The sequence below is a fragment of the Triturus cristatus genome, chromosome 1_2 (genome assembly GCF_964204655.1).
Source record: "Triturus cristatus chromosome 1_2, aTriCri1.1, whole genome shotgun sequence".
Classification (NCBI taxonomy): domain Eukaryota; kingdom Metazoa; phylum Chordata; class Amphibia; order Caudata; family Salamandridae; genus Triturus; species Triturus cristatus.
Genome location: NC_140580.1, coordinates 785341244 through 785362605, shown reverse-complemented (window position 1 = coordinate 785362605; position 21362 = coordinate 785341244). Strand labels below are relative to the sequence as shown.

The window sequence follows — 21362 nt, the reverse complement described above, 5'->3', positions numbered from 1 at the left end:
CCCCCATGGAGCTGTGCTGGGGGTTAGCGTGGGCTCCATATTGGGAGGGCTTTCCATAGTGCCCCTCCTAGAGGGACCAGGGCGTCCCTATCCCTGCTCCCTTACGCGTACGTCAGTCGGGTCCTTTCATGTGGAGTGGCCTGCCCTGTGTCCGGTCCTCACTTAAGCGCCGCAGTGGGAAAAGACCAATCTGCCGGCGAGAGCACACAAGGTCAGGGCCAGGCCCTGTGCTTACGGTGTGTGTTCTGCTTGGGAGGTGGCCAAGGGTCAGTCGCTTGGGTCTCTCCGTCGTTAATGATCCTTCCGCAGGTCCACCTACAGAAACCTTGTTACAACTTTTACTTCTTCTAGATAGTCAAGTTTGATCGTCTTCTTGGTGCTCCGCCAGCCTTTGTTGACCCCAGCAGGGCAGATCTGAGGACCTCACTAAACCATGCAATCGGTCATAGTGATGAGCGGTGTGTACAAAGGGCAGGGACTCAATCAACGCAAGCTTATGACCCATACTTACTGGGAATTCCTAATTCATGGGAAATAATTGCAATCCCCAATCCCTGTCATGAATGGGGTTCAGTGGGTTATTTGCACCTATCAGCGAAGGGTAGACACATGCTGATCCAATTAGTGTAGCGTGCGTGCAGCCCTGGACATCTAAGGACATTACAGGCCTTTTATTGCTCAATCTTGTGTGTGTGAACTCCACTAGTCCCTCTCTGAAGTTAGGTGCCGCCCGCTGAGGGTTACATAGCTTGTTAATATTGAGGAGTCTTGTTCATTATCCGAATTAACCAGAAAAATTGCTCCACCAACTAAGAACGGCCATGCACCACCACCCACAGAATCGAGAAAGAGCTATCAATCTGTCAATCCTTTCCGTGTCCGGGCCAGATTAGGTTTACTGTGTTGCGTCAAATTAAGCCACAGGCTTGACCCCCGGAGGTGGCCTTCTGTCAATTCCTTTAAGTTTCAGCTTTGCAACCATACTCCCCCTGGAACCCAAAGACTTTGGTTTCCCAGAAGCTGCTCAGCGTGTCATGGGAATAACACCACCAGATCGCTAGTTGGCATTGTTTATGGTCGGAACTATGATGCCATCTGATCATCTACGAACCTCCGACTTTCATTCTTGATTAATGAAAATAATTCTTAGAAAGTTATTTCGATATGGTTCGTCTTGCGCCAGTCTAAAAATTTCACCTCTAGTGGTACAATACAAATGCCTCTGACCATTCCTCTTAATCATGGCCCCACTTCTGAAAACCAACAAAATAGAACCAAAGTCCTATTGAATTTTTCCTAGCTGAAGTATTCAGGCAACCTGTCTGCCATTAATACTTCTTCAAAGTAAACACTTCGGACCCCCCGCACACTCAGCCATGAGCATCAAGGGGGTGCAGAGAAGCAGTAGCTGGGACAGCCAGTAGATCGCCTCACGGCAGACCGCCAGCTCGATCCCAAGATCCAACCCAAACTTTTTAACTTGTTCAGAACCGTTCCATCGTCAGCCATGGCACTTGTGTGCCGAGGACTGAACCATTCCGTCCTCGGCACATGACTCTGAAATACCTCTGCTGTATACAGCAGAGGGATTTCCTTTTTTGTTTTTCAACCTCTGGAGCTGGGGAAAAGTGTCCCCAGCCTCCCGAGCCATTTTTACCCAATGTAATGACGATTGGCACACATGGCACGCTGATGTCATCACATTGAAAGTGAAAGGGACATGAGCGTATCGGCTCATTTCACTTTCACTGCTTTGTTGTTTGCAGGGCTATCTCAGCCCCCGAGCACTAAGGCACAGAGAAAAGGTATCATTGGAAAGGGGAGAATCTCCTCTTTCTAATGGTACCTTTCCCAAGTGGATCCGTGCTTGGGGATTGCCACAGGAGGGCGGTCCCCAAGCATGAATCCACCACTAGACACCAGGGAGGGGAAAGCGGCTCCTTGAGCAAGGGCTTTTGCTCGCCCCCAATGTTTTGGGATAAATTCAGTCTTTCTGCGCCCCCCACTGGGTGGCAGATGGGGCAATAGCCCCTGATCCTTTCCTCAAGGGCCAGAAAGCCCACTAGGAAGCCAGGGACAATTTTTTTGTAGTTTTGTAGTTTAGGGGTGGGGGCCACCTATTAAGGGCATGCCAGTGCCTTCATCACCCAAAAAAATAGCCACAGCCTTTCTGCCCCCCCGGGGAGGAGGGGCGCGAGAAGTCCACTAAGTTCCCAGGTTTTTTTTTAATTTAGCCAAATAAAATGGGCAAAGTCTTTCTGGCCTCCCCGGAGGAATATGGGGGTAATAGTCCCCAATCTGCCCCTCTCCCCGGGGGGGCAGAAAGACCTCGAGGCACAAGGGACTATTTTGTTGGTATATTAGGAGTGGGGACTGCCCAGAATAGGCCCTTCCCCAGAAAAATAACCACAATCTTTCTGCCCGATGCAATAACCCCCGATATGCCCCCCCGGGGCGGCAGAAAGCCCACTAGGCACCAAGGAGTAATTTTTCATTAGCCAGAATAGGGGTGGGGGTTGCCAGAATGGGCATGCCAATGCCCTCATCCCCCTCAAAAGCAAATGAGCAGAGTCTTTCTGCCCCCCCCGGGTGGCATATGGGGCAATAGCCCCATATTGCCTTCCCAGGGGGGCAGTATCCCCTTTAGGCACCAAAGACAATTATTTCATAGTGTACGGGTGGGGGCTGCCCATAGTGGGCATGCCAATGCCCCAACTCCCCCAACAACAAATAGGCACAGTCTTTCTGCCGGGAAACGTCCTTCAGACCAAAGCTGAAACCACGCTGTGCCCTAACAGCGCGAGCAAAAGAACAAATGCGTCTTTAGTACGCATTGGTTCAGCACACAAGGCGTTAAAATGACTTGCCTTATGGGGAGTGCATTGGTGGAATGGTGTTGGATTTAAAGTCCAAAACCTTCCCTAATGTTGCACATATTGGAGTTCGAACAGTAAATTAACCTGTTCCAAAAACCAGTGCCCCCAGAAGGCAAGTCGTTATAATGACTTGAGTGCTGCACGAATGCGTACTAAAGACGCATTTGTTCTAATGACGGAGCTGAGGAGGCACAGCGTGATTCCAGCTTGCGGAATACCATCACACATTCCTTTCTGCCCCCTTGGGGAGGGCAGAATGGGGCAATAGCCCCAAATCTCCCAGCGGGCAGAAAGCTCACTAGGCACCAGGGAAATGTTTATGGGCAGGTCAGGCAGCAGCCCCTTAGGCAAGGGTCAGTCCACTTTTTTTGGGGGTGCACAATTCAGCCATTTCTGCCGGCTTGGGCGCAGATCAGCAACATTTTTAGGCTCATCTGTCCTGTAGGAGAGTAGAAAACCACTAGATACTACAGAAAGTTTGTGTGTGTGTGAACTGGAATTCAGCTGATGGTCTGCGTGTACTGGTGTGTGGCTGGCTGTGTGTGTACTGGCATTCTGCTGGTGGTGTGTGTAGACTAGCACTTGACTTGCAGTGTTTCTGGACTGTTACTTGGCTATCGGTCAGCGTGGATGGCACTTGGCTGGCGGTGTGTGGTTGGACAGTCGCTTGACTGGCAGTGTGCATAGAATGCTGCTTGGCTGGTGATGTGCATGGATGGTGCTTGGCTGGCGGTGTGCGTGGATGGCGCTTGACTGCCAGTGTGCATGGAGTGCACTTGGCTAGTGGTGTACGTGGACTGACACTTGGCTGGCGATGTGCATGGATGGCGCTTGGCTGCTGGTGATTCATCAATCAATCAGGGACCCATGGGGAGGGAACTGCTGGTCGAACTGGGTGGAGGATTATTCAAAGAGGTCCTTCCTGAATTGGGTCAGCGACGCAGATTGCCTGAGGTGGAAGGGCAGGGTGTTCCAGATCTTGGTGGTGAGGTAGGAGAACAACCTTGATCCTGTTCTGGTCTTGTGGATCTTGGGGACGTAGGCGAGGGTGAGTTGGGAGGATCGGAGTTGTCTGGTGGGTACATGGAATGTGAGGAGCTGGTTCAGGCATGAGTGAGGAGCTTGAAAGTGACTCTCTTGTTGACAGGGAGCCAGTGGAGTTTACCAGAGGTATTGCGCGATGTGGCTGCCGCGGGGTATGTCAAGGACCAGTCTGGATGGGGCGTTTTGGACGCTCTGTAGTTTCTTGAGCTGTTTCTGGGTGATGCCGGGGTGGAGTGCATTGTAGTTGAGTCTGCTGGTGATGAGTGCATGGGTGACCATCTTTCTGGATTCTGTGGGGATCCATTTGAATGTCTTTTTAAGCAGGCGGAGTGTGTTGAAGCAGGCTGAGGAAACTGCTTGTTTGGCGGTTCATAGTGAGTGATGAGTCCAGTATGATGCCAAGTATTGCATGTGTGGTCCGTCAGGGTAGGGGGAGATCCCACCAGGAGTTGTCCCAGGCTGAAGGGGCGGGTCACAGGATGAGTTCTTTGGTCTTGCTTGAGTTGAGCTCGAGTCAGCTGTCTTTCATCCAGATAGCAACGGCCTTCATTCCACTGTGGAAGTTGGTTCTGGCAGTTGTGGGTTCATTGGTGAGGGAGAGGATCAGTTGGGTGTCATCGGCACAGGAAACTGTGATCAGCTGGGGCAAGGAAGTGACACAGGCCGAGGCGTTAGTATAGGTAGATGTCATTATTACTGGGGAATGCCACTGTATTCACTATTTGTTGGACTTGGCCCTTTTTGCAGGGTCATGCCTGAACATTTTGCCTTCCTCCTGTATTTTGTCTGACCTGTTTTTGTTGGTTTTATGACTCTGGGCACTTTACCACTGCTGATCAGTGCAAAAGTGCATATGCTCTCCCTATGGTAAATTGATGTATGGATTAGTGACTCCATGATTGGCTGGTTTGGTTTACCTGTCAGACCCTAGTACAGTGCACTGAGTGTGTCCAGGGCTTGTAAATCAAATGCTGCTGGTGGGCTTGCAGCACTGGTTGTGCCACCCACAGAAGCAGCCTGTAAAGTGTGTCTCAGGTCTGCCTTTGCAGAGCCTGTGTGCAGTCTGGTACTGCCATGTGGACTGGGCAAGTGCACCCACTTGGCAGTCCCTAAACCTTCCCTTTTCTTCATATCAGACACCCCTAAGGTAGGCCCAAGGGCAGGGTGCATTGTAAGTATAAGGTAGGACATGCCCTGGTGTGTGTGGCATATCCTAATAGTGAATTACAGCTATTTTCGTTTTTCACTATTGCAAGGCTACCTGTTCCCCATAGGCCAGAATGGGCAGTTTGATTATTACATCTTATAATCCTAACTGAATCAGGGAACTAGGTATAAATTCAAGTTTAGTATGACAAAATACATATTTTAGTGAAGTTGGTTTTAACATTCTGTGATTGAAAATACCACTTTTAGAAAGTAGGTATTTTCTTGTCTAACCATCCAAGCCTGCCTCTGCTAGGTTGTGTATTCCTTGTCTGGAGTTTGAGTGACAGGGGCTGGGGGATTCCATGAGACAGGATGAGTCAGCACAGGGCTGAACAGAGAGACCTGCATGCAGATGGGTGGGAGGAGTTGCACCTGGGACCTGAATAGGGCTGTGCCTTCCCTCCGCAATGGTGGCTCCACCTCCTGTTGTGCTTCTGATGTCCCTGGTGTACACTGTGAAAGGAAAGAAGGAGTCTTGTCAACAAAGTGCTCCAGGAATGACCAGAACTGGTTTTGACTAGGCAAAGGCTTCTCTGCCTTCAGAGAACAAAGGGAAAATGAGTATAAAAGAGGGGACCCAAACCCCAGAACTTTAGATAACTTTGGGAAAAATGAAGAAACTTTGCTGAGGAGAGGAACCAGAGAAACTGAGCAAGAGACTATCCCTAGCTGAGTGCTGTTTGGGGGATTGGCCTGCAGTGGTTGCCTGACTGCCAAAGAAAGTAAAAGGAACTTTGTGTGTACTTTAATCAACTTGTGAAGGATCTCCAAGGGCTTGAGATAGAGCGTGCCTCCTGCTGAAGTCTCAGGGTCAACAGACTTCACCCACCAGCTCCCCAAGAGTTCTTTGTAAGTGCCTGCAGTTGTGTTGGGCTTTCTGAGGGACTGCGTGTAGCAAGGAGCTGGAAGCGCGACTCACGAAGAAGAAGCGTGTCGCCGTCGCAGCCGCTGTTATTGCATCACTGGAGAAGGGTGTCGCCGCTGCAGCTATCACATCGCATCGCCGAAGCGTGTCGCATCACCGGAGAAGCGTGTCGCCCTCGCAGTCACTGTCATCACATCACTGAAGAAGGGTGTCGCTGCTGCAGCTGTCGCATCGCATCGCCGAAGCGTCTCGCATCACCAGAGAAGAAGATCGATGTCGCATCAGATGCCGCCGCATCACCGGGAAGCGTGTCGCAGGGCCTGTCGTGGCTCAGAAGAATCGTTGATTCACCACATGGTTGTCAGGCATGCACGCTTCGTGTCGCAACAAGAAGAAGACGCCATTTTGTTTCATTGCACCGGATCTTCATCGCATCACGGCATTGCGGGCCGCATCGCCACGGAAGTGCAGTATGAAACAGGCGCATCACCTCCCCATGCAAAGCAGAACCGACACATCCCCTACGCATCAGTAGGGGCCCGACGCATCACCGTTCTTGCGTGTAAGGAATGGACGCATCATCTTCCCTGCAACACCTTCCTTGTATAGCGTTACGCATCCAAGGGTACATTGAACTTAGAGTGTCGCATTTACCATCTTAAGAGAACTAAGCTAATTCTACCATTTCTATAGTACAGTATTGTGGATATTTGCCGTTTGTGGTCTTGTGTTAAGTCTCTATAAAGAATATTTAATTTTTTATTTAAAAACTGTGTGGTGTCCATCTGTAGTGTTGTCACAGGATTACTGTATGTGTTCACAAATGCTTTACACACTGCCTCTGAGATAAGCCTGTCTGCTCATGCCAATCTACCAAGGGGGTGAGCAGGGGTTGTTTTAGGAGTGTACCCCCTTACCCTGACTAGAAGCAAGGGTCCCTATTTGGTCAAAGGTACCTACCTCTGCCAACTACAGACCCCAGTTCTAACATTATCTTTGTGGGGGTTTCTGTTATTCAGCTGGCACAGTGAGTAAGTAACAGAACAAAATAGGCAGGCAGGTATCCAGCAAAAGAATGTTCACGGACTATATGGAATTGTCTCTGTCCAAGCTCCTCTCTTGGTGTATAGCACAGGGTCTGCTCTCTCATCCAGGTCCCGGCGGTTAGGTGGGCTCTCCGTCAAAGCAAAGAAAATATGTAATAACGTAAGAGTGGGTTTACAACCAGCCTTAGGTTACCGTCACCTATGCACTCCAGGGATTGTGCACTTGTGCGCCATTAATTAAAGTGTATAGGTGCTGCTCTTATGTCCCCATCACACCCCTAGGCAGAAATATTGCAAAAACGGCACTTGCCTGGGGCCACGGCCCTCTGGGACAGCTGGACTGAACAGCAGTGCCTCTGGACAGTCTTTCTTTGGTCTCAGCGGAGTTGGATGCAGCGTCTTTGGGCTCCCCTCCTGACTTCCCGACACTGCTCTGGCTGAGAGATTCCTTCCCTGGTTCCTCCTCTGTCTTGTTCTCCGTTGTCTCCTCCTCCTCTTCGCTGGCTTCTTCCTCGAACTCTGTGTATTCCTCCACACCTCTTCCTCATTATTGTGATGTTTCTAGGGCCAAGGTGTTCAAGTGGTCTCGCACCACTGGACCGCCACCCTCGCAGTCTTGTGTGTTTTTTGTGGTGGCCATCTTGGAAATCCTGCTCGGGCAGGACGCGGGATTACACTGTCCCTCCAACAAGTATGGATGTTCGGGCCATACTGAGACTGGATATCAGGATAGAAAGTCCACATTTCCTTGGTGCTTACCAGGCGTATGGAGGGTCTGAAACAAGAAAGGTTGCAAAGAACAAAAACTAACAAAGGATTTTGGGATTCGTGTCCTTCTGGGTGGCGAGTCACGTTAATGGAGTATGGTCTGTCACTAAGAAGAAAGTACGGCCCAGCAGGAAATACGGGAGTGCCCCGATGTCCCATTTAATGGCCAGGCATTCCTTCTCCATTGTTACGTAGTGTCTTCTCGGGGAAAGAGTATACGGCTCAGGTACAGAATAAGCCTAAGACATCCCTGACGGTCTGTTTGTGATAATACTGCCACTATTCCCCGGTCTGATGCATCTGTTTGCAAAAGAAAAGTGCCACGACTTGCAGTGTTTTTACCTGTTCTGGCGTGTTGGAGAGATCCTCGACTTCGGTTCTTGAGGGCTCTGGTCTGTCCGAGGTAAGGGCGACCCCTTCTGGTAGCCACGGTGCTGCAGACAAGGAAAAAGGCCAAAGCAGACCGTGCCTTCCAAAAGGAGTCCCAAGAGGAAAAAACCCCATAGGGAAAAACCTCTGATGGAAGTGGGACTTCAGACATGAAAAGGAAGCAAAGAAGCTGCCAGTAAGGAGGAAATAGAAGGCAAGGAATCCAAACCAGAATAGAAGACTACAATCAGTAACCAGGAACGCCAGCAGGAATCTCAGATACACCAGGCAGGAGCATAGGATACCAACAGGAGTGAGGACACACCAGCAGGAGCAAAGAGTGTTGCAATGCAAGGAAATGAAGGATTGAGCCCTTTAAATACCCTGAATAGGAAGTAACCAAACAGGAACAAGAAGTGACCAAACAGGAACAGGATGCGACCAAAAAGCAAGTAAGTAACCATCATCTTGGATAAGGAAAAGGATAGTGGACGGAATAGGAAGGTCGCCATCTTGAATTGGTAGAGCAGATACTTCCCTTGGCCTTCTGGGAAGAAGAATATGGAATCAGGGGAAATCAAGTTGGCCAAAGGAAGAAATAAAAAAATAAATATATAGCCAGTGAAAAGAAGGTAAGAATATAGTGCCTCAACATGTGACAATAGAAAGCCGCAGTTCCAAAACCGGAGCTGCGGCATTCCTGTCATACACATTGTCAGATAACGGGCCGCTGCATAGGTATGCGGCATGCCCAACACAGAAAGAGAGCAGGCGCCATGGGACGCACCCGCGACACCAAAGTGGCAACAGCAAGCTGCCGCGCAGCACCGTGACACGTCCGAAGAAAAGAGGGAAGCGCCGGGGGCTGTATCACGGCCCGCAAGGAAGAAGAGGGCAGCACCGCGGGCCGAATCACGGTCAGCGGTTCAACAGTAAGTCACCATACCGAAGCCTCGGGTCTGTTAGGGAAAAGTTGAAAAAACGGGCAGACAAGTACAGGGGCGTGGACTGAGTCAGCATCCTCCCAGGAGCTATCACTGGGAGGGTAGCCTTTCCGATGGATAAGGAATTACAGGCGGTTTCTAAAAAAACGGGAGTCACAGATCTCCTGGACCTCGTATTCTCAAACACTGTCGACTAAAACAGGAGGTGGGCGGGAAAAAACCCTGGTGTACGGATCCGAAACATAGGGTTTCAGCTGTGAAGTATGAAAAACAGGGTGTATCTTCCGTGCACGTGGGAGCTTTGAGGAAAGACAAACTTTACTACCAGCCTGTTATGATGGAGACTGACGTCGAAGGATGTCAGCAGTGTCTTTCATTTTCTTTTTGGCTGCCTGAAGATTAACATGTACTTTTTGTCTGACCTCTCGGATATGTGGTATAAAAGAGGGTGCTCCAGGAATTGAAGCGGAATCATGTAAAACAGATGGAAAGGTCCTAGGATGGTAACCATACAAGCAGAAAAATGGGGTGGTCTTGGAGGCACTATGGGCTGTGATGTTATAGGAATATTCAGCTAATGGTAGATATGAGGACCCATCACTTTTGGTAGAGTTGCAAAAAGCAACATAGGTATTGTGTAATCCCTTATTAAGGTGTTGGGTTTGACCATTAGTCTGGGGATGAAACCCTGAGGATAAGGCTACTTTAATATGAAGGTATTTGCAAAAAACTTCTATAACCGTGACATATACTCAGGATCTCTATTGAATATAATGATCCTTGGAAGACCATGAAGATGGTACATCTCCTGTATGAAGAATTTTCCAAGTTCTTTGGCAGTAGGTAACTTCCTTGAAGCAGTGAACTGTGCCATCTTGGAAAAGGAGTCTACTGTCACCTTAATAACTTGGTTACCTGCAGAAGGAGGCAGAGGGGATATGAAATCAGTGGATATGGTATGCCATGGAGCCGGTGGACCAGGTAAGGGCTGAAGTAACCCCACTGGTTTAGTGTGAAGCATCTTGGCCTGGGCACAGACAGGCCAGGAGGATGCACAGGTCTCAGTATCCTTTCTTACCAATGGCCACCAAAAGAACAAAGCATTAATTCAAGAGAATTTTTAACACCTGATGACCAGCAACAGTAGAATCATGACACATCTGCAGGGCTTCTAGTTGTACCTTTTGCGTTGGGAGGAATAATGCCCTTTCATGATAGTAGTATTGACCACGTTGTGCGATCTGACCGTTTAGCTTCTTCCATTCTTCTTGGTTTAGGGAGGTATTCCCTAATTGGACTCTATCTAGGAATGATTGAACCGTGCCAATGATCCGTTGTGGCTCAATTATGTTTTGTTGTGGGAGTGTTGGACTTTCCAGATAACAACAGGATAAGGCATCTGCCACACTGTTTTGAGACCCGGGTCTATAGATAATGATAAAATTGTATTGGATAAAAAAGTAAGCCCACCGGGCCTGGCGGCTGCTCTGACACTGAAGGCTACGAAGGCATTGTAGATTCCTGTGATCCGTTTTGATTTCAATTGGTTCCTTGAACCCATTAGCCTGTCTCCATTCACGACAGGCTAACTTCATGGCCAAAAGCTCTTGCTCAAGAATGAAGTAGTTCCTCTCGGAATCTGACAGGACGTGAGACAAGTAAAAGCCTGGATGTTCCAGCCCCTATCCGTCTTGTTGTTGTAGAAGCACAGCACCTATTGCTCTGTCTGAAGCGCCTGTTTCTGCAACAAACTTCCTTGATGTATCTGGATGACGTAAAACAGGAGCTTGAGTAAATGCCTGTTTTAGTGACTGAAAGGCCCTCTCAGCTGCTTCAGTTCATTTGAATCCTTGCCGGAGATTTTCTTACTTTAAGGTTTGAGAAATGTAACTTGTACGATGGTCAAAAGTATCGATGAATTAACAATAAAAGTTTGTCAAGCCTAACAAACATTGTGTTTCTTTATTTATTGAAGGCGAAGGCCAATCTAGAATAGCTTTTACCTTTTGTGGATCCATGGCAATACCCGTCTTGTTGATCCGGTAACCTGAATATTCCACTTCAGTTTTGTCGAACTCACACTTTTCAGGCTTACAGAAAAGGCAGTTTTGACGTAGTCTTTCCAGGACTTGGGCAACATGTTCATAATGTATCTCAGGAGCAGCAGAATACACCAAGATGTCGTCTAGATATATTACAATGATTTGAATTAGGAGGTCAGAGAACATGTTATCCATGAATCGTTGAAAGATAGACGGATCATTGGTTAATCCAAATGGCATAACTCGATATTCGAAATGGACCAAGCATGTTCTGAAAGCGGTTTTTCACTCATCTCCTTCTTTGACTCAAAGGAGATGGTAGGCACCCCTAAGGTCTAGCTTGGTAAAGACTTGTGCTCCTCTAACAGCCTGCAAGATATCTTTAATCAAGGGTAAAGCATAACGATCTTTGATAGTTATCTTGTTGAGGCCTCTGAAGTCTATGCAAGGTAGAAGGCCCTTTGTTTTTTTTGGTATGAAGAAAAGAGGTACCCCAGCAGCTGTTGAGGACCAGGTGATCAAATCACTTTGAAGGTTTTCTTCAAGATACTGTCTAAGGGTTTCCTTCTCGGGCTCAGTAAGGGAGTACACTCTTCCAAAAGGTACTGTCACTCCGGGTTCTAGAGAGATAGCACAATCAAACTCCCAGTGAGGGGGCAGTGTCAAGTTCTTCGGTTTCTGAAACATATCTGCATACCCTTAGTAGTGACAAGGAACACCTTGGACTGAGTTGACATAGGTACCTGCTTCCTGTTTTACTATAGGCATCTCTTTTGGGGATCAGTATTCCTCAATAGGATAACAGAATTGTTGGCAAAAATGGGATGATAAAGAATGGTCCTAGTCTCCCAGTTGATGTAAGGATTGTGTCTGATCAGTGAGGGTATTCCCAAAATGATAATATGGTTGGGTGAGGCTATCAGGTCAACGGATAAATACTCTTGGTGTCCTCCAAAAGTCAATTGTAATGACGATGTCATTTCTTTGACCGGTCCGGAAACAAGAGGAGTGCCGTCTACTGCATGCACTTTTTTCCGGAGTCTCTTTTGGAATACCGTATATTTGTCTCTTGTAGCCCATCTTTCGTCCAAATAGATACCGCTGGCTCCCCAATCTAACAGTGCCAATACACTTTATTTATTGCCATCAGGCAACTGCAAGTACATTGGTAGAAGAAAAAGAGAATTCGAGGTCTCTTTTGATGTGCAGATTGAAGTATTCCAAACCATCCCCTCCTCTCCCTTCTTACAGAGGATGGGATCGGGTGTTTTCCGACTGCCTCGGTGGACGGGTAGGACAATCGCGAACCATATGACCAGAAGCACCACAATATGTCTCCTGTATTCTCGATCGGCCTCAGAAAGCGGTCCTCTAGTCAGACTTATTTGCATTGGTTCTTCTCCTGATGAAGGGAATGTTTCAGATACAGGAACTTCCGTTCTACGAGCACCAGGTCGTGTTGTTCCTCTATGTGGATGGATACGTGATTTTCGTCTTTCTGATCGGCGTTCATTGAGACGATGTCCAATAGACAATGCTAAATCCATTAGTTTAGTCATGGTTTCAGCATGAGGAGAATGTACCAACTCGTCCTTAAAGTCTTCTCGTAGACCTCTGCGAAAAAGAGTAACTAATGTTCGTTCCACCCAGGTGATTTCTGCAGCCAGCTGTCTACAGTGCGTGATGTATTGCAGGACATCCTGGTTCCCCTGTTAAACCTCACACAGGGCTTCTTCTGCAGAGGCCACCAAGCCGGGTCTTTGAACCATTTTATTTAAATGCAGCAAGAAAGGACATGTAATTAGAGAACCATGGATCTTCTGAGGCTACCAAGGGAGTCGCCCATGCCAACGCAGGACCAGATAAGGCACTAATCAGCAACCCAACCTTAGTTCTAGCCAATGAAAACTGGGCTGGGTGGAAGGCAAAAAATACTGTTAAGGAATCCAGAAATTCTTTCACCATATTGGGATCTCCGTAATAACGAGGAGTGGTTGTAGAGCCTGTGGGTACATCAGACATCTTAGTAGCCAACAAGTGACACAAAGCTACATTTTCTTCACATAAGTGTGGTAGATCTTGAGCTTGTTGTTGTACTGTCTGCACTAATGCCTGTGTCGCTTCAACTGACCCTTCCGGAGGTGATGTTTGAGGAAGATCCATGGCATTAGGATCAAAATTAGTTTTTGGGCGTTGCAATCTGTCACGACTTGTAGTGTTCTTACCCGTTCTGGCGTGTTTTAGAGATCCTCGACATCAGTCTTGAGGGTTTTGGTCTGTCCGAGGTAAGGGCGACCCCTTCTGGTAGCCACAATGCTGCCGACAGGGAAAAAGGCCAAAGCAGACCATGCTTTCCAAAAGGAGTCCTAAGAGGAAAAAACCCTGTAGGCAAAAATCTCTGATGGAAGTGGGAATCCAGGAATGAAAAGGACAAAAAGAAGCTTACAGTAAGGAGGAAATAGAAGGCAAGGAATCCAAACCAGAATAGAAGACTACAATCAGGAACCAGGAACACCAGCAGGAATTACAGATACACCAGGCAGGAGCAAAGGCTACCAATAGGAGCGAGGACATACCAGCAAGAGCAAAGAGTATTGCAACGCAAGTTAATGAAGGATTCAGCCCTTTAAATACCCATGAATAGGAAGTGACCAAACAGGAACAGGAAGTAACCAAACAAGAAGTAAGTAACCACCATCTTGGATAAGGAAAAGGATAGCGGACGGAATAGGACAGTCACCATCTTGAATTGGTAGAGCAGATACTTCCCAAGGCCTTCTTGGAAAAAGACTATGGAATCATGGGAAGGCAAGATGGCCCCAAGAAGAAATTAAGAAAGAAATATATAACCATTGAAAGGAAGGTAAGAATATCGTGCCCCAACATGTGAAAATAGGATGCCGCAGTTCCAAAACTGGAGCTGCGGCATTCCAGTCATGCACATTGTCAGATAACGGGCCACCGTGTAGGTATATGGCGTGCCTGATACAGAAAGAGAGCAGGCGCCATGGGACACACCGGTGACTCTAAAACGGCAACAGCGGGCCGCTGTACAGCACCGCAACGCGTCCGAAGAAAGGAGGGAGGCGCCAGGGGCTGTATTGTGGGCCACGGTGCAACAAAAGGCTTTTGCGTAGTCTGGACACATTAATACAGGAGTATTGAATAGAAGGGATTTTTGGGAGCTGTCTTCTTGGGACTTAGACCATTCTATTCTGGTGTCTGGGTGACATTGAGCTAACAGATCGGTCAATGGGCTGCCTATATCTGAGAAGTGAGGTATGAATCTCCGGTAGTAACCTCCCAGACCAAGAAATGCCCGTATCTCTCTCTTGGTTGTAGGTCACGGTATATTTTGCACCGCCTCTAGTTCGTTGTGTTGAGAACGTGTCATGCCTGCATTTATTGTGCACTCCAGATATTCAATTTGATCAGTTGCTAGGGTGGTTTTCTTAGGGATCAGTGTAAGTACTGCTTGGTGTAAAGAGGAAAAGACTTGACTCAGATGTATCTTGTGCGTTTACCAGTCGGGACTGTGAACATTGATGTCATCAAGGTAAGTTACATCGTATTGCTGATAGGGTTTTAATAAGATATCCATCAATCTTTGAAAGGTGGCGTGAGCACCATGAAGACCAAAGGGCATGACCTCAAAATGGTATAAACATGAGGGTGTTGAAAAGGCTGTCTTCTTCTTGGCCGTGGGGCTGAGGGGTATCTGCCAGTACCCCTTCGTTAGATCAATGGTGGACATTCCCCTTGCTCCCCCAAGTCTTTCTACAAGCTCATCCACTTGTGGCATGGGGTATCTGTCAAATTTGAAATGGGCATTTAGTTGGCGGAAATCTAAACAAAATCGAAGACTACCATCAGGTTTGGGGACAAGCACTACAGGTGAACACCAGTCGCTTTGGGAGGGTTCAATGATGTTAGCTTGCAACATGGCCTCTTCTTCTTGTTGCACAGCATGTTGCCTGGCGGTGGGGATTCCGTAAGGTCTTAGTTCAATTACCTTCCCTACCCCTGTTTTGATATTGTGTGTGACCATGGAAGTACGCCCAGACTTGATAGAACATAGTCCAGGGTACTGTTCTAGTAGGTCGTACAGTTGCTGCTTTTAGGGGGATGAAAGATTTCCACCGACTTGCGGCCTTTCTACATTTGTCCCCGTAAAGGGTGGTAAAAGGATCTTGAGAGGTTTTGTAAGAGTGATTTGGTTAATAGTTGTCAAGGGGACCTGATTCTGGTGGGTTGGGACCTCCCATTTTTTTAGCAAATTGATATGGTATATTTGTCCATTACGTCCTCTGTTAGGTACGGTCACTCCATATGTATAGCTATACTTTATCTCCCACCGTTAGATCCCGTAACTTGGCCCCTCTGTCACAATAACTTCTTTTGTTTCTGTTGAGGCCTCTCCATGTTGTGGTGTACTTCTTCCCAAAGTGTAGATAAAGTTCTTTTTAAAGAGGTGGTGTATCCCAACAGTGGTTTTCCCTCGTCGTTTTCTACTGAACAGGAGTTCAAAAGGACTTTTGCTCATGGGTTCTGATGGCAAACAGGACAAGGGGGAGTTACGATCCCAGACCCTCCTAGTTTCGGTTATGCTTTTCTTTAGAATTGTTTTCATAGTCCTATTATATCCCTCCACCAATCCATCTGTCTGTGGGTGATACACAGCAATCCGGATCTTGCGGGGCCCAAGGAGCTTGCATACTTCCTTCATTAGCCGGGATATAAAGGGAGTCCCCTGGTCTGTCAACAGCTCGCTTAGGAAGCCTACCCGTGAGAAAAAAGAGACCAGTGCATGTGCTACTGAGAGAGTGGTTATACTGGTGAGGGGAATGGCCTCAGGGTAACGAGTAGCATAATCTAGCAAGACTAGAATGTATATGTGCCCATGTGCCGATGGTAGAAGGGGCCCTAACAAGTCCATAACCACGCATTTGGAGGGGACATCAATAATGGGTAGTGGGTATATAAGTGTCTTTTTCTCGGTTGAGAGGTTCACCAGCTGACACCTGGTACATAAGGCACACAATTTAGCTACCTCCTTATAGACCCTGGGCCAATAAAATCTCGCCAACAAGTATTTAGGGGTGTGTTCCTGTCCGTAATGTCCACCCCCAGCCTGGCTATGCGCAAGGTGCATAGTTTGTTCTCTAAAGGCCAATAGAACAATCAGTTGTTCCGTTCAGTGGTTTGAACTCCCAGTGATCCTATAGAGGAGACCCCTCTGGATACAAAAGTAAGTGCCTACCTTATCAGGGTCTTCTTCTTCGGCTTGCATTCATGCGTTCACCAAAGTGCTATCTTGTTTTTGTGCCACCCTGAAGCTCTGGGATGGTATATGTCCATCTTCTGGGGAAGAAAGAAAACAGGTAACAAGAGATTGGGAGGATACCCTATATTGTTTGTGTTCTCTTCTTTTCTCTGCCCTGGTTTTCGGTATTTTTGTCTGTGTGCTCTGTAGATCTGTCATACAAAAAGTGTCTTCTTTTAACCATTCTGAGTCAGGGTCTTTCCTTGCTAAATTCACTAAATATTTATCAAAGTGTTGGAGATCAGAACCAAGAAACACCTTTTCTGACAGCACTGGTACTACTCCCAGCTTCCGTATTTGGGGTTCCCCATCTATCTCTATTAGGACTTCCGCCAGGGGATATGAACGCACGTCCCCATGTATACACGAGACTTGTATCTTTTCTTCGTTTAATATTTGGTTAAGGGGTACTAGGTACTTACAGACACCACTATGGTGATACAACCTGTGTCTAGGAAGGCCTCTACAGGCCTGCCGTTCAGGCATATGGGTTTTTTATACCGCCCTTGGGTTTCTCCAGTGATCAACACTCTGCTCTGGGACAGTACCACTTCCATGGGTTCTGTTCCATCGCTTTTGAGGGGGCAGTTCCTGGCAATGTGACCTCCTTCACACAAAATATTGTGGCACTATTTGTGAAGTAGGAAAAGGACTTAAGGGTGATTTTACTGAAGGTAGGGTTTAGATACTCCTGGTGCCTTATTTTCTCCTCCAGATTGAGAGAGAGGCATTTGAATAGTAAATGGGGCTCTTAGAGGTTGGGCTTTAAATTCTGGGGACCTGTGATATGTACAAGCTAGCTCTACAGCGGTTTGAACTGTCAGGTAGGGGTGTTGTTTTACTCATGACCAAGTGTATGTTGGTAAGTCCTCTAGATACTGCTCCAGGTGTATTTTCTCTGTGACGTCTTTGATGGTTGTAGAGCCGGGCTGTAGCCACCTGTTCCATAAGTCCCTGATACTGTAATTCAATGCTTTGGGGTTATCTCCCGCTACCCACCGCTCCTTGCTAAACCTGGCTCTATAATACTCCTGGTCGTGTCCCAACCTCTCAAGGATGGCTTTCTTAATATCGGGATAGGGAGTAACTCCCACAGGATTAGAAGGCTGATAGGCTGCCAGTATTTCACCAGAGAGAAGGTGGGCTATGTACTGGCCCCACCTCTCTGGGGCCAAGCAGCAGTCGTTGCAGCCCTCTCGAAGTTGACAAAAAAATAGTCAGGGTCATCACCCTCCTGGAACTTTTGGAGAACCAAGCTTGGAATGTTTGGGTACACTCTTGCAGTAAAGATAGCGTCTGTTAAGAGTAGATTGGCGGTATCCTGTATTTGTTGTTTCGAGGCCATCAATGCAGCTTTTTCCTTTAAGACAGCCTGAAACGCTTTTTGGGCGTTTTGGTTTTGTTGTGCTAGTACAAGTTGTAGGTGCCGTTAACCCTTGGCTAACTGAGTGACCATGGCTTCCATGGTGATGGGTTGGGTCATGATAACCTTGAATGACACAATCCCACTTCTGACACCATTGTGGTCACTTGGGTCAAGGAAAAGACACATGCCGAGGGGTTAGTATGGGTAGACGTCTTTATTATTGGGGAATGCCACTGTATTCACTATCTTTGTGGGAGTTTCCGCCATACAGTTGGCACAGTGAGTAAATAACAGAACAAAATAGGCAGGGCAGGTAGCCAACAAAAAAATGTCCACGGACTCTATGGGGTTGTCTCTGTCCAAGCTCCTCTCTTGGTGTATAGCACAGGGTCTCCTCTCTCATTCAGATCCCGGCGGTTAGGTGGGCTCTTCCGCAAAGCAAAGAAAATATGTAATAACGTAAGAGTGGGGTTACGACCAGGCCTTAGGTTAACGTCACCTATGCACCCCAGTGATTGTGCTCCCGTGCTCCGTTCATTAAAGTGTATAGGTGTTGCTCTTATTTCCCCACCACCTCCCTAGAGAGAAATATTGTAAAAAGGGCACTTGTCTGGGGCCATGGCCCTCCGGGTTTGTGGCAGCAGGAGTCACAGCGTCCTCTGTCTCCTCGGAACGCCTGGACTAAACAGCAGTGCCTCTGAGCAGTCTTTCTTTGGGCTCAGCGGCATTCCTCCCCTGGTTCCTCCTCTGTCTTGTTCTCCATTGCCTCCTCCTCCTCTTCCCTGGCTTCCTTCTCGAACTCCACGTCTTTCTCCACACCTCTTCCTCGTTCTCGGAATGCTTCTAGGGCCGAGGAGGTCACGTGGTCTCACACCACTGGACTGCCACCCTCGCCGTCTTGTGTGTATTTTGCGGCGGCCATCTTAGAAATCCTCGGGCAGGATGCGGGACTACAGAGACGATGTTTCGTCTGTGGCTTCTGATGATGGTTGCGAGGGGGGCCATGTAGACTTTAAAGAGGGTGGGGCTCAGGAAGGAACCATGGGGTACTCCACAGCTGATCTCTGTTGGTTCTGAGAGGAACAGTGGTAGTCTGAATCACTGGGCCTGGCCGGTGAGGAAGGAATGGATCCAGTCCAAAGCCTTGTGGCGGATGCAGGCGTCATGGAGTCTTGTGGTTAGGGTGCAGTGGGAGATGGCGTGGAAGGTGGCTGAGAGGTCTAGTAGGATGAAGGCTGCGGTCTCGCCCTGGGTTTAGGAAGGAGCGGATGTCATCGGTGGCAGCAAGGAGTGGTTGCCTCGGAAGCTGGATTTGGAGGTGTCCAGGATGTGGTTTACTTTGATGAACTCAGAGAGTTGGGCGTTGATGGCTTCGCTATGACCTTGGCTGGGAAGAGGAGGAGGGAGATCGGTCTGTCAGGTCTGGGGATGGCTTCTTCAGCAGGGGGTTGATCTCGGTGTGTTTCCAGTCATCGGGGAAGGTGGCGGTTTTGATGGTTTGGGGAAGTTGGGGGGCAATGGTGGCGCTGCTCTGTGGAAGATGTCGTAGAGGTAGGGATCTGTCGGGGCTCCTGAGTGGATGCTCTTCATGGTCTTGAGCGTGTTCTCTGTTGTGAGCGGTGTCCAGCAAAGCACGGTCTTTTGGGGTGCGGCTTGACTCTGTGCAATGGTGGTGGGCTTGGTGGGGTGGTCCAGGGTGTCTAAGCTGTCATAGATCTTCCTGATCTTGTGGTGGAAGAAGGTGCTGAATTTGATGCAGAGGTCTTGGAAGGGGGGAAGGTCTGTGGTCTTGCTAATGAGCCTGGCAAATTCCTTGATGATGGCGAAGTTTTCTTTGCTGCTGTGTGCGTGGGCCTTGATTCAGTCTTGTAGGACCATTTTCTTAGGGGTTTTTACGAGGAGGTGGTGTGCGTTGACAGCAGATTTGAAGATTGCATGAGTTTCCTGGCTTTAATTGTTCATCCATCTCTTCTGAAGACATCTGCAGGTGCGTCAGGACTCGTGGAGGGTGGGAGTGAACAAGCTGGCCTTCTTGGAGTGTTGTTTGCCTGGTCTTTTCTCGAGGGTAGCAAGGGTGTCGGCGCAGTTGGTGCTTCATCGTTGAGGTTGCGTGCTGCGGCATTGGCATCCATACGCATTGGAGGGGTTATGCTGAGGAAGTTGCTGAGAAGTTCTTCGGTGGCCTTGATCCAACTGCGACAGGGGAATGATGACGGTGGTGTGCGGTGGGTGTGGCAAAGGCGAGATGCACGCAGTGATGGTCAGTCAGGGGAGTTTGGTGATATGGCTCTAGCTGATGTTCCAGCTGGCGGAGAAGACGGGGTAGAGTGCGTGTCCGACTTTGAGGGTCAGTGCGGTGACTAGCTGCTTGAGTCCGAAGTTGGTGAGGTTCTTCAGGAGGGTGGCAGTGTTCTGGTCACTGGGGTTAGGAGTCAGTCATTGGATGTGAGAGCCTGGGATGTGTTGAGGTCTACGATGGTGTCGCTGAAGGGGGATCGAGGGGCCTTTAGACGAGGGTGCCGTGGAGGGTGGTGTTGGAGTTGGTCCGGATCTGGAAGTGGAGGTGTTTCATGCTCGTCGTTGGGTTGTTAGAGTGCATGGTCAGTCGGAGTGTGCTTTTGTGGATGATGGTGAGCCTCCTTCTTAGCAGTCGGGTGGTCTTTGCAGGTGATTTCGTAGCCATTGCGGATGGCGATGGCGATGTCCGGTCCATAGGCAGGGGCTGGTCCAGGTTTCGGAGAAGAAAGCAATGTCAGAAGAGGTGGCATCAAGGAGGTCCCAGATGTCTGTGGCGTATTTGTGGAGGGACTGCACGGTGAGGAAGATGCAGCTGAGCTGGATGGGTGCGCTGTTGGTCGGCTGGGTGGCGAGAGGAGCAGGTGTGGTGGAGTGGCTGAAGGTGGGGTTGCTGACAAAGGGTCCAAGGGTCTTCTTCGATGATGCTAGAAGGCAGGTGGCGTGGCATCCAGGGTTGAGGGTGAGGAGGGTGCTGGCATCATAGTGGGGAGGTGTCCGAGAAGCAGGATCCCTTGAAGGACGGGTGCAGACGTGCTTGCCTTTGGTGCGCCTTTGGCACGGCTGCACAGTGGCTACCATTAAGTAGTGCTGTGAGGGGCTGGACAGCTGGGAGGCGGGAAGTGCAGGAGCGGGAAGGGACACTGGAGGGGCAGGTTGCAGGAGATTGCAGCGGCAGGGGTGACGAGGGAGGGGACAGGAAAAAAGGAAGAAAAAAGAAGAAAAAGTAGAGGCAGAAAAGCAAAAGAGAAAAGCAGAAAGAAGGACAGAAACAGCAGAAAGATTAACAGGAAATCAGTCAAGCGGCAGTACCACTGGACCACCAGGGATAAGGCGCAGGCAGGAATCTGTGGGTGGAGGAGGGCCTCAAACTTCTGTAGCACCAACATCAGCAGATAGGGAAAGCAGCAGCTACCAAAAGTTGTGGGATCACTGCATTGGCACACATTTCCCACCACCCAGCGTTTCCCTCGGTCTCCCAATAAAAACAATACC

At 48.7% G+C, this 21362-nt stretch overlaps 1 pseudogene; it reads right to left on the bottom strand.

Annotated features, from left to right (window-relative positions):
- Positions 1 to 292: 292 nt before the first annotated feature.
- LOC146868032 (18S ribosomal RNA) lies at positions 293 to 1495 on the bottom strand (annotated as a pseudogene).
- Positions 1496 to 21362: the final 19867 nt, after the last annotated feature.